The 13748-nt window shown below is 34.6% G+C and overlaps 1 protein-coding gene across 1 annotated transcript in view; it reads right to left on the minus strand.

Annotated features, from left to right (window-relative positions):
• The window catches only part of LOC145293927 (PR domain zinc finger protein 14-like), a 334529-nt gene that overhangs the window by 101285 nt on the left and 219496 nt on the right, over positions 1-13748 (minus strand). The gene's annotated exons all lie outside the window — the stretch shown is intronic.

Below are 13748 nucleotides of genomic sequence, written 5' to 3' on the forward strand. Positions count from 1 at the left end.
GAAAACCGAAAAAACTAATAGGAAATTTATTAATATGAATGTTTAAAGAATATGCAATTTAGTTAGATCTTTTGCAGATGAATGCAATTCCACAACCCATATATAACAAAGTTGTATTTTCTTTTTAAATAAATAGAAAAAAGGGTTTTAATATGAATATCAATACATTAAAAAAAACAAATTTATAGGAGTATATATATATATATATATATATAGAGAGAGAGAGAGAGAGAGAGAGAGAGAGGGGGGAGAGAGAGAGAGAACTTTCTTCATAACCAATAAATAGTTACGGTTTAGGGGGGAATACTTTCCATGCGTAAAAAAAACCCTCGGAAATAGTATATAAATGCGAGATAAAAACCGACAACACTAAGAAGATATATCTGGGAGCCACGGGAACCGTGTTTAAGGACGGATATAGAAACCACGTAGTATCATTTAAAAAGGAACCTGAGATAGAAACTAATAGGGATGACGTAAACGATAGCAGGGGGGGTATAAAAATCAGCATTAAAAATCAAAACAAAAAGAGGAATATAACTGCATTAGGTGATTGGGTTAGGGAACTTAACAGAAATAATGAAAATTTTGAATTAAAATGGTCAGTAGCAGACAGTATATAGTAAAGGATTTATGAAATATATATACATAGGGGGAGGTAGTACAGCCCCGGGAAATCAAAAAGGTGCAATCTATGTTTATTGGAAACTTCCTACATACTGAATCCAAAGAGGAAATTTTTAATAAAAGACTTGATGCCATACAGGGATGTCTTTACAGGAATAGATTTCTGCTATCACGCCTTAAATGTAACTGAGGTATAACTTTTTACAACAATAAGGATCATCGCATGCTAGGATTTAATTTTAATGTAGAGTTAAATAGCTAGAATTGTTATAATCTCAATTGAAGGATCCAAATCTAACATGCGAATATAGTTTCTATTATTCTAAACCGGGTAAGAAATATAAATAAAGTATAAAGCTCATCTAAAAATGGAGTTTTTTCTTCATAACGGTGAGTATTTTTGTATTCAGTTGTAGCAGTATTGACGATGAAATAAGTGATACTCTCTTCAAATCAATAAAACAACTTAACAATTAAACAAGTTTTTATTAAAAATTAAATTAGCAATTTGGGGGCTGAAAATTAGTTTAATTGATTTTGTCATCTGACATCTTAAGTTGGTAGAATCCATGCTGATTTACTTATTTTCCTACTTTACTCCCTGTTCTAAATGTTTTTACCCATAAATGCAGGAGTAGACATCTTCTCATCGGAGTGAAACACATTTGTAGCTATTGGGTGGTTTTGCTGTCAGAATAATAATTAGAGGGTATGTACTGTTTTATTTAGATACCCAAGAATACAACACAAGAATTATAAGCGGATTATCTCCCTTCATAATTGTCTTTAGAAACGATATGAAAACATATTCAAGTAGAATGATAATAAATTTTAAAACATTAAATAATAATAAATAGATTAGAATACCTCACGCGAAATGTTGTACAAGGATTTATATATATAATACAGCCTTTTTATTTATTCTCATATTCAATTAAACTTTAAATCTAAAATGGTCTTAAATCTAAGTACTATAATAACGATAATCTGTAAACATTACTTGCCTCTAATACGAAAATTAACCGTAACGCTATTGCAAGGTTGTTACGGCCATACTATAAATATAGAAATAAAAAATTTAAAAATATTAGTATATCTATAATATAAAGCTGAATGTGTGTGTGTGTGTCTGGTCACGAATAGGCTCCTATATGGTTAACTATTTTAAAAAACTGATTACATATAATGATAAAAGATGTATCGAGACACATGAATGGGTATTTTTTGATCTGGCAAAACGGTGGTTCATTAAAATTGTGGGGTCTGCGTTCGCGCCTGATCCCCAAAGTATGCAAATAAATTTAAAAATAAAAAAAACGTTTACAAGTGTTTTTGATATAGATGTACATAATAATACTTTGATAAGTATGTTTTAACTTAAATAGGGATGGTATAATAAAATTGTGGGGTCTGCGTTCGCGCCTGGCCTCCATAGAATGGAAATAGGCACACACTTTAATAAAGACTTTTCATATCTATCTGCGTAAGTATACTTTGATAATTATGTTTCTGTTTGAAGAAATGTGATATAATAAAATTATTGGGTGTTCGTTCGCACCTGACCTCCATAGAATGGAAATATGTCACAAAGTTTAACAAGTTTTTTTTTAATATAGATTCACAGAATATTGTGATAAGTGTTTCAGTGTGAACAGGTATGGTATAATAAATTATGGGATTTATCTATTTTATTTTTACTTTCATCATATTTTGCTTTGGTTTTGATACCCCCAAATTCGAAGCTATCTCTTTACAACCCTTCTTTTCATAACCTATCACACTTTCATAAATCAGTCCATTTTCTGTAGGCTGTTTTTGAACCCAGTCAACGACGGGTACTTTTGGTAGTATATATATATATAGCTATTACAATAATATTTTTAATGCCAACGTTTCATCATTTCAGGAATCATCACGGGTGTTGTCACGATTATTTCCATTCGGGAATTTCGAACCCAGCCATGAACAATCTCTGACTCCATTAGCAAGGAACAAACCTCACGGCCAATCTCAATAGCGAGAAAATAGAATTTAAATTTTAAGATTCATTTTTTTTTTAAATGTGGTAACATTCGGCCATAATGATCTAACGATTATAACATCATGATCTATGCATGCGAGATTAGGTGACCGACTTTCTATTTCAACTTTAAAGTGCTCAAAAATTGTCTTAAAGGGGCTGATATAATATATATATATATATATATATATATATATATATATATATACATATATACTAGCAAAATTACCCCTCGTTGACTGGGACAGACAACAAATATATATACATACATATGTATATATATATATATATATATATATATATATATATATATATATATATATATTAGATTCATTGTGTCACATTATGCTCTCTAACTTAAATCCATATGATTGCTGTGATGATGTTTGATTATTATTATTATTATTATTATTATTATTACTACTACTACTACTACTATTATTATTTATAGTATTACTATCATCAGCTTTATTATTATTATCATCATCATTGTGTTAATATTAGTAATTATTATTACTATAATTATTTTATTATCGCTACTATCATTATTATCACTATTATTTTTTAATTAACATTAATATTATTATTATTATTATTATTTTAATTATTATCATTATTCTCATCATTATCATTATTATTAGTATTCTCATGCTTAGATTCATTTTTATAATAATAATAATAATAATAATTGAGCGTCTCGTAACTTTCGTCTCTGTTTTTTTATTATGTTTTTTTTTTTTTTTTTGTCGTTAGGCTTGCTGTCTTTAATTTAACATTGTCCACTTTGTCAATGGTCTGATTTTATTTTGGGAAATGAGACGTTGGTGGTTGTTGGGTCTCGGACCAGCAGTCTATCAGCCACCTCCCACAACTGCCTAAGGTTAGTCGACTGAACCCTGAACCATTCAGCGGTGTAGGAAAAGGTCCAGATGTTTCAAGAGGTGACTAGATCGTTTGGGGAAGAAGAGAGAAGAGAAAAATAAGGGGACCCGATGGATTGTCTTTAACGCAAGAACTAAAATAAAAATGATAAATAATTGTAATCTTGGCAAAGATGGCGATGTATTGTGATAAAAATAGCCGGAAGGAATGATATATATCTTCCTGGGATTCTACGCATAGAAATGGTTATGAAACTGAGCACTTTATTATTACGGAGTTGATCGAAGGAGGAGTGGTGTCAGGGGTAGGTACAGGTGGCTTAACGCTTACTGATGCAGACTTCGTAATCGGCAAACCGAGTTAGAATCTAGTCGTATCCACCGTTCATTTTTCTTTTTACTTTGGTTTACAACTGAAAGTGTGAAGAGCTACTGTAGGAGAGAACAGATTTACAAGGAGCAACTTGAATGAGGAGTTGTGTAGCAACATGGTAACTTGCATTACATTTAAGCTTCTACGTGTTGGGAAAACAGTGAGCAGGAAACGAATTCCAAGTAATGCCAGTAACCTCAGACAATAAAAAGAGTTTCAAATCTAATAGGTCCTGCACTGTCGGTCAAACTCCAAACTCTGTCTCATCGCTATAATATTGCATCCCTGTGTCTGTTTTAGAAGTACTTTAATAATATGTGCTCTGATGAACTCATTACTCTAGTGCCCCACAACGTAAATACTCCCGACTAATCCCACAGGCAGCAAAATCCCACCCTTCACTGTTGAGGTCTCTAAATGCCGAAATGCCTTCTGATCTAATATTCTCCTTTTGGACGGCTAGACTTTGGAATTCGCTCTATGTCTCTTGCTACTTTGACTGTATTAACCTTCAAAAGTTTAAATGTAATGTAAACAGACATCTCGCTGCTCAACTCCACACAGTCCCCTATGTTCCAAGTGGCAATATGCCTTATTTAGGCTGAAAATGAGTTGTTGTTTTTTTTTAATCATGGATTGCTTGCAAATGATTTTATAATCACAGGTTGATTTTTTTTCTAGCTGGGAAGTTTTTCCTAATGGTATAAGAATGTAAGTTAACGCAACTATATCCGATTTGAACCTTGTTTAGTCGATTTCATTGCAAGCGCTATTATCTATGGCATTCGTCGAGCCGCTTCCCCGTTATTCTGATCTGCAAAACAAGCGCGCTAACTATTGTGTTATGGTAAACACCCCGGGATTTGGAGAATGTCTGTTTGGTGCGGCCTGTACCTAAAGCTGAATCTGCACCGCATTATGAAAAAAAAAAAAAAAAAAAAAAAAACTGTACGTATTTGCAGATGGACGCACAAGGTTTAGCGTTTACAAGCAGAAAATCAAACAGTATATATGAAGAGCGGGGAAGGGAAATTAACGCGCAAAGAGGAGAAGGAAAAGAAGTACGTCGATCAGAGTGAGTTGGAAAAGGTGGGTGAATAAGAAGAAAGGTGAAGTAGAGAGGGAAAGAAAGAGAGAGGGAGAGAGATAGAGAGATAAAGAGAGATGGAAGGCACGAAAAAGAAAAGACAACAAAAAATGAATTAACAAAAATGGCGGCGGTTGGTCAAATCTGAAACTGTAGCTTATAATGTACAAGGGAGACTGTGATAATATTTGGCGAGCAAACATCGACAAAGGTGACGGGAGAGCTTCTTTGGAACTGCGTCATGCTCCGCCCATATTTAACTGTGTCTTCCAAACCTCCCCCCACCTCTATTTTTATTATTCGTTATTTTTTTTATTCCTTTCTGTGTTTAGTTTCATCTTTAACCCAGTTAAAAAGCCTCTATCTCAGTTTCCTCAACAACGATTTTCTAATCTTTGCCGAATGATCTCTGACCCTTGACCTCTGCCCTTTTTCATTAGTCTCTTAGCAAGACGATTCACTTACGTTTAAAAGACTTTCTTTTACTTTGTCTATCTGTCTCTCTCGCTTATTTTTCTATCTCATTTTCTCTCCGTCTCTCTCCTTCTATCTACCTTTATCGAGATGTATCTCTCTATATAAAGTTAATTTTGTTATTGTCTTTTATTACTGATATTCGCAGCGTATAAACGCTACAGCTATATTCAAACTTGCCTAAAGGATAGAGACGTTGCTTCCTTGCAAACAATACATCCATTAAATCGCCTCTTCTGACGGGACGCGTATATATATATATATATATATATATATATATATATATATATATATATATATATATATATATATATATATATATATAAGCTCCAAGGATACATGTTGAACTATATATTGTCCAGATCAGCCTCCTCTTATAGAATTAAGCTCACTCTTTCCTTCTAATGCACTAAGCTATATATATATATATATATATATATATATATATATATATATATATATATATATATATATATATATGTATGTGTGTGTGTGAGAGAGCGTAAAAGAAAAAATCCAACATAAACTTAGACTAATCCCATACATTTATTTCGATCAAGTGCAGACCTCATCAGACATAACGAATTAGTTAGGTCTATAGCTGACTTGAATGTTATCAATTTACAGCGTTAGTATGTATTTTTTCGGGAGAAGAAGGGGAAGGAAGTTGAAGCGGGCGGGAACATTTTGGTTGAGAGAGGATTCTCGAGTTGAGAAAGGAAACTAGTCAGGTTGTGGAGGGAGGATATATATAAACAAATACATATATACATACATATATATACATATATATATACATATATATGTATATACATATATATATACATATATATACATATATATATATACATATACATATATATACATATATATATATACATACATATATATACATATATATATACATATATATATACATATATATACATATATATATACATATATATATACATATATATACATACATATATATATACATATATATACATACATATATATACATATATATATACATATATATATGCATACATATATACATATATATACATATATATGTTAATTTTATTTATACAGACATTAATGGCTACATATGTGCATACATGTTTCTGTAATCACCCACGTTTGGGGATTACGTCTTCAGGCCAAGAATTACCGTCGAAAGTGATATTTCCACCAAATACATTTTCCTATATACATATATATATACATATATATACATATATATATATACATACATATATATACATATATATACATATATATACACATATATATACACACACACACACACACACACACACACATATATATATATACTAGCAAAGATACCCGTGCTTCGCACGGAGCTTTGTTGCGCACTCGGGTACCAAAATCTGTGGGCACCTTTCCAGTAAGTTGATGTTGTAAGAGCAACGATTGCATAAGGTGATTAACATTTTAACTACCTCTTGTAGTGACTGAAATTCAATCAGGAACTTCACAAAACATTTTCATCAAAAAGGAAGGTTACTTGATGTTACATAGTAAATTTTTCATTGAAGTCATTTTCAACTCTTGCTTAAATTTTATCTTGCACATTCAATACTAAAAACTTACCACAATCAGATCATGTCAGTTTTTCCTCATATCCATTTCTCGAACTTTTCACTAAAGAGCCTCAGGGTAAACTACATTTCTGCTGCTTTGATTTGGAGCCAGAATGTAGAGTTTTTCTGAACTTCCTGTCCGGCTGATGGAGACGTAGAACATACCGTGACTGAAGCAGTCTGATGTCAAGTCTACGCCAATGGTGTTAAATGTCTGACCTTGACTTTTGTTTATGCTCATTGCAAAACACACCTTCACAGGAAATTGGAGTCTCCGGAATTTAAATGGAAGTACTGAGTCCGATGGAACTAAGGGGATCCTTGACAGTAGAACGGTTTCGCCTTTGTAGGGACCACAGGAAATGGTGGCCTCAAGTACATTGGTGTGCAATCTGGTGATAACACATCTGGTTCCGTTTGTTGTTTTTGGCGGTTCCAAGGATCGAAGAATCATGATTGGCGATCCAATTTTGAGATTTAAAATGTGTGGAGGCATTCCAGATATCTCCAAAGAGTTTAAAAACTCCACAGGGTAGTGAACAGCTTCATATTCATTAGTAGCTGAATCAACTGACTTGTATTGCTTTGTGTCTCCTGGAAATTCATCCATTATTGAATTGTTCAAATGATTCACATTGCTGTTTAATGGCGAAATAATAGCCCTCTCAGCAAGCCAATCCGGTGATTTTCCATTGTTTTGCAGGTCTGGGTACACTTTGTCTTTCAGTTGCTTCTGATTACCGACACATTTACCAAGCACAGTTGGAATCTTAATTGTGTCAGGTGAAGAAGTGATAGGAAACTGACCATTACCGATTTGGAGAAGCAATTTTGAGAAGTCTGCTGCAGCTGTGTTATCAGAGATATAGGCTCTCATATTAGTAGTCAGTCTCTTCACTATAACGTGCCTCCAGAGATAGGATTGTTTCAAACTTGCATTGACAATGTTAGCCCTTGTGCCATTTTTAACCACTGGGAGGATTTGACGGAAATCACCGCAAAATAAGGTTGGAATGCCACCCATGGGATTCTTGTTTCCTGTGATGTCTTGCAGTGTTCGGTCAATTGCTTCATAAGCACTCTTGTGCGTCATTGGGGCTTCGTCTACAATGATTGCAGAGGTGTCTCTAATTACATTTGCCAAGGCTGAGTTACCAGTAATTTTGCAAACTGGCTGATCCATTCGATGAGTATCCACGGGTACTTTAAAAGTGCTGTGAAGAGTGCGGCCACCTAGTAGTAGAGTAGCAGCAATGCCACTGAATGCTTTTGCAAGCACAATCTTTCTCATGGATCTAATCTTTGCAAGGATCAAATTGATTACAAAAGTCTTGCCCGTACCACCTGGAGCATCAAGAAACATCATGTTTTTGTTCATTTCACCTTGTGCTTCCAACATTGCCATGAATGAATTGTAAACTTCTCTTTGAGAATCGGTCAGTTTTTCTTGCATATTTTCTGCTTGTAGGGAAGTTCTTCAAGATTATAAGTAACTTCACGTTGATACTCTCTCGCGAGTCTTTCATCTCTCCCTTGCATTGGTGCAGGTAATCCATAGCTTGCCAATGGTTGACCGCACATAAGGAGAACTTTTTCTTCAATTAGACAAAGAGTTTTATTGTAGATGTCCTCATTAAAATCTGCTTCTGGATTGTTAACTTCTTGCCTGTATCTGTGAAGAATGTCTTCAGATATTACATCACGAAAAGCCATCCAGATCTCAAGAGGATTTCTTGGCTCACAGGCTGTTAAAATTATCACAAATAGGCTTCGCAAATTTGAAGGTGATTGAGTGGCACTTGCCTCTCCTACTGCTTGATGCAAGTGATGGTCATTTTCTAGAAGGCCTCGAGCAAGGCACGCTGCTCTGTATGTTTCAAACACCTGACCATTGTATGCTCGCAAATTTTGAAATGAAGTTGGACCAGCAACCTCATTGAGCAACAGGCGTAAGAAATAACACTCCCCTGCTTTTGGACTAATCGTGTAGATTCTCCCAATGCATGGTGCCTTCCATACATCATCATTTTCAGTACCTTCAACTTGTACCCCACGCATTCTTCTCATCCATTTCTTTGTCGATTTGTTCCAAGTGTAAAACTCAGGGACTTCTACGTATTTGAGACCCCTTGCAAAGTCATCCTCATGGCAGAGTTGAAAAAATGCTGCCAAAGTTGTGGCAGGCGGTGGACCTTGGGCTCGTTCCAGAGCAGTATCAGCTGAGAACATGACACGCTGCCCATTTTCAAGATGAACAGAAAGTTGTACAATTGGGGGGAAATATTCATGGATGGGATGTTCCAATATCCTCCAGGCTGCCTCTGAACTGCCGACATACCTTGCATTCTGGAACTGCTGGATCTCATCCACAATGTGACTTTGTACTTGGCCTTGTTGGTTAGCTGCTCCATCAGTTCTTTGTAGTTCAAACACTGCTTGATCACATCCTTTATTCACGTATTTGAGGACATATTTGATGCTTTGGATCGAGCTGCAAATTTCTACGTTAATGTGAGCGTTGAACTGCTGAAGGAGGACCTTGTTGTACGGAACAATCCACTGGTTTGTTATTTCTTGATTAACATACCGACCATTTCTCTTCATCCTTATTGTACCAGTCTGGCCTCCATCTTCTGGTTTTCTTCGCCTGTACTTGGGGTAAGAGTCTTGGCCTTGCTTGGTACACTGAAGAAATTCTTTTGGGTATTTTTTGGAACATTTGTTGTCAATCATACATGGACAATTTGGATTAAATGGTCCACAAGGTCCATGCACCATATGTGCCATCACTTTAGCATGAAGATCAGGATCTTCCTCTTTGTCAGGGATCTCTGCAGATATGCAGAGATCAATTTTTTCTGGTAGAAGTTTGTCCTCTGGGGCCTGCCAGGTGAGGATGTGTACATGCGGCAGTCCTCTTTTTTGATATTCAATACTGTACAGGAAAGCCCTCAACCTGCCAAATCCTCCTTTTTTAATAAATTCAAGTAACTTTTTTAGCTTCTGCCTGAAAACCCTGGCAACAATATCTGGACGATCCTGAGGGTCTTGCCCTTGAAGACAATTTTCTGTAATTTCTGTCCACTTTGGATTTGTTGTGAACGTGATGAAGAGGTCGGCTCGGCCCATTCGCCGAACATATGCCATGGCATCACTTTGACGCTCAAACATGTATCGAGGGCCTCCTGTATAAGTTGCCGGAAGTACAACTCGTTGACCAAACTGTTCTGGATTCCCATCCTCCCTAAGAATTGAATCTCTCAAGTTGCTATAATTGTCAGCTCTCAGGGTCTGTTGCTCACGCCTCAGGAACTGTAAACGTTCTGTTTCAATCTTGCAGTACACATCCACCAGCCATTGTTGAAATAGCCTTCGGTACCAGAGAAAATAGTTTCCAGGCCGAATCATTAAATGGTACGAATAAAATTGCTGTTGGGTAACTTTTCGCCCATTGGATGCCTTCATGTAGATGTTGTAAGATGGAGAACCATAGGGGTACATTAACGGGTACATTAAAGTATCGTAGAGGGGATGTAGTTCGGAGATCCATTTTAATGTATCATTTCTAAAACGCAAGACAATATCCCGGTTAGCTGTTGGTTCATTCTCCATTAATATTCCAATCTCATACGTTGTTGTTGGAGCATTGAATCGCCGTGGATGCTCTTCTTGCGGCCTTCGGTCTTCCCTTATGACAACTTTATGTTCTACCAAGTGTTCTTCTTCAATCCTCTCCTTTGTTGTTTTCAGCTGAAAAATAAAGCTGTTGTTCTCATGTAAAAATTCAGTCAGACTTTGGAGAATGTCTCTATTGAGTCTACTGTCACGTCCCCGATTATGTAGTTCCTCTTCCAGACTATCCAAGAAGTAGACTTGAATAAACTTTGTTGTTTCATCTTCAGGTGGTAAAAGACTCCCAATCTGGTGGCAAACCTGGCCTCGAATTCTAAAAGAAGGATTCCACCCATGTACTGCCGCAATTTTGTGACCAAATGATGTCATTGCAAAACAATTGTTATAACTGCGTAGATTTTGCAGAAAATCTTTAGAGATGGGACCATTGCCGGAGAGCAAATCTTGAAGCAACTGAGGCAGTGGTGGAAAGCTATCAAGCACAACTTTGCCAGAAGAACAACAACAACCAGGGGTTTCTCCTTTAAATTTTACAGCTGAGCAATGTTGACATACTTTGTCCATTTTTCCTATATCAGCTGTAGTGAGAGAGTCATTTTTGTTGTAGAGCAATCCTTTTCTATTGCAGTGTTCTATTTCATGGTGTCTCAAAGCAGTCATTCGTTGTCTAGCTGCCTCGTTTTCTGTCAATTGCTGGGGCAAAGTCATACTCTCTCTCCATGCAGCCTCTCGTTGTTGCCCTTGGTATAGGCGAAAGCTTCGTTGGGTTTCCGATTCATTCTGATGTCGTTGAGCCACTCTCAACTCACCTTGTGTACGTCTACTTACCTCATATAATTCATTCGATCGTAATATTGCTTCTCTTTCCAGTGCATATCTTTGCCTTTCTTGAATTTCATCTTGTGATGAATTTAACCGCCTTACAGCATGTCTAGTTCTGTCAGCTTCACGTTGGGTTTCTCTTTCCAAATCTGACAGTCTTGCTCTCCTTTCTCTTTGACGTATCCTGTTAAGTTCTAGACGTCTTTCTCTATCTGAATTGTTTTCATTGGAGCGAATTGCAGCAACTCTTAGTCTATTAGCTTCCAATCTTTCCATTCTTTCTTCCTCACTTTCGTTTCTACTTCGTTTGGGTGGCATAATTTCGGTTTTAAACGGAATTGTTTAACGATATTAATGATTGTAAATTAATTAAGCGTAAAGGAAATGTATACTAACTGAAATGGACGAACTATAAATAATATTTCTGAATAGTACAATTATAAACAATTATATTGTACCTATTTACTATGCCTCCCCACGGGACAGAGTTAGACACCAGGGTCGTTTTTTAACGTGGAGAAAAGGTACAAAAATAAAAATTGTCTCAGTCGTGAAGGATTTCTCCTCCACCGAAAGAGAACAAGAAAATGAAGTGCAGCATCTGAAGAACAGATACTACACTTTGATCTTGACCAAAAGGAATGAACAAAAGCGACCTACGTGTGACTCATTACTTCCGGGTGTAAACGTCAAAGTCTAAAAGTAATAATTTAAAAAAAAAGTAAATGTAAAATAAATGTAATACCAACTTAGGTTAACTAAGTAAACAGTAGAATTAAAACAGTTCTATTAAAACAAATAATTACTAAGATCTAGGTAATTGTTAGTCTCATTGTTATGGTTTTAAAGAAAAAAATGTGTAAAAAAAAGTTCTGCTTTTGTGAGTACGTGTATTTCTTTTAAATTACATAACCTTTTTATTTTATTATTTATATCTCTTTTAAATTTATATATTTTGTTAGTAAACTGGAAGAAATTCAGTTGAATAAAACCTTGTTCGTGTTCTTTACGTTAAACTCATATTTTTATAAAAGGTTCATCCGGTTTAAAGAAAGCACTAAGTTTAAATAAGACTGGAAATAACTAATTCAATATATAAATAGAAAAATGAAATAAATATAAGCTTTAAGTCTTAAGATAGTAATAATCAAAATGTAATAAATTATTTGTAGTTCAAATCTATGATAAACAGGCTTTCGAAATAGGCTCGACCAGAAAGATTAAATTGGAACGAAATTATAATCTCCGTGCCATTTTCAAAACAACCCCACAAAAGTAACGATATCCTGCAGTTGGTTAAATGACAATGGTTGTAAGAAAAATGTAAAAGAAAATGCGCTTATCTGTTTATTTTGACCTGTTTTATTTAATTAAAAAAAAATTGGCTATAACTGGAAGAGAGCGTTATGTTTTGGGGGTTGTTTAAAAAATAGAATGGAAATAAAGTTAGTTCCGTTTTAATTGTGTTTAATTGCGGCAAGCGGCGCTAACAAAATCGAAAAATCACTGTTTACATTCGAAATGTTAACTTTTATAGGTTTACAGGTTTGCTGACAAGGCTGGGGGTGTTTAATACAATTATTTTACTAAATTGATTTTTTTCATTTAAAAATAAAATTATTTATTTTTTAATAAAGTTTTATTTTAAAATATTTGTTTTTGTTTATTTATATAAAATTACGATAGTTGAATTGTATTCTTTCAATTATATTGGCAAGTAAAATATAAAAGATTAAAACGGAACGAAATTGAAATTTCCATTACATTTTCAATACAATCGCAAAACATAAAGCTTTGCTCGCCAATGAATTGTTTTGATAATATACGTAAAGTGAAATAAATCGAATATAAAATTAAATGAAAATATATTAAATAATTAAATGTTTAATAGATTTTGTAAATAGTACAGTTGAAATGATTAGAATATTGCCAATATGTAATAAGGTCGAGGTAATTAGTTAAAGAGATTTAATATAATGTGATATGCAAATGAGCATAAGTCATTCGATATGGGGGTGGTTTGTAGACTAGTATATAAAGAAATTAGGCATAGATTGTTATGTCTCCTATAACAGAAACATCCTAAAATGGGTTCTAATGTTTCTCTACCAGGAGAGATCTACCCTCTTACCTCCTTTATATTCCGTTGATGATGGAGAGCTGTACACACAGACAGAAACACACGAACCCTGTTACTTTATAAAAATATAGATATCTCTTTTAAATTTATATATTTTGTTAGTAA

This window comes from Euprymna scolopes, chromosome 15 (assembly GCF_053919585.1).
Source record: "Euprymna scolopes isolate OS-2025 chromosome 15, ASM5391958v1, whole genome shotgun sequence".
Lineage (NCBI taxonomy): Eukaryota > Metazoa > Mollusca > Cephalopoda > Sepiida > Sepiolidae > Euprymna > Euprymna scolopes.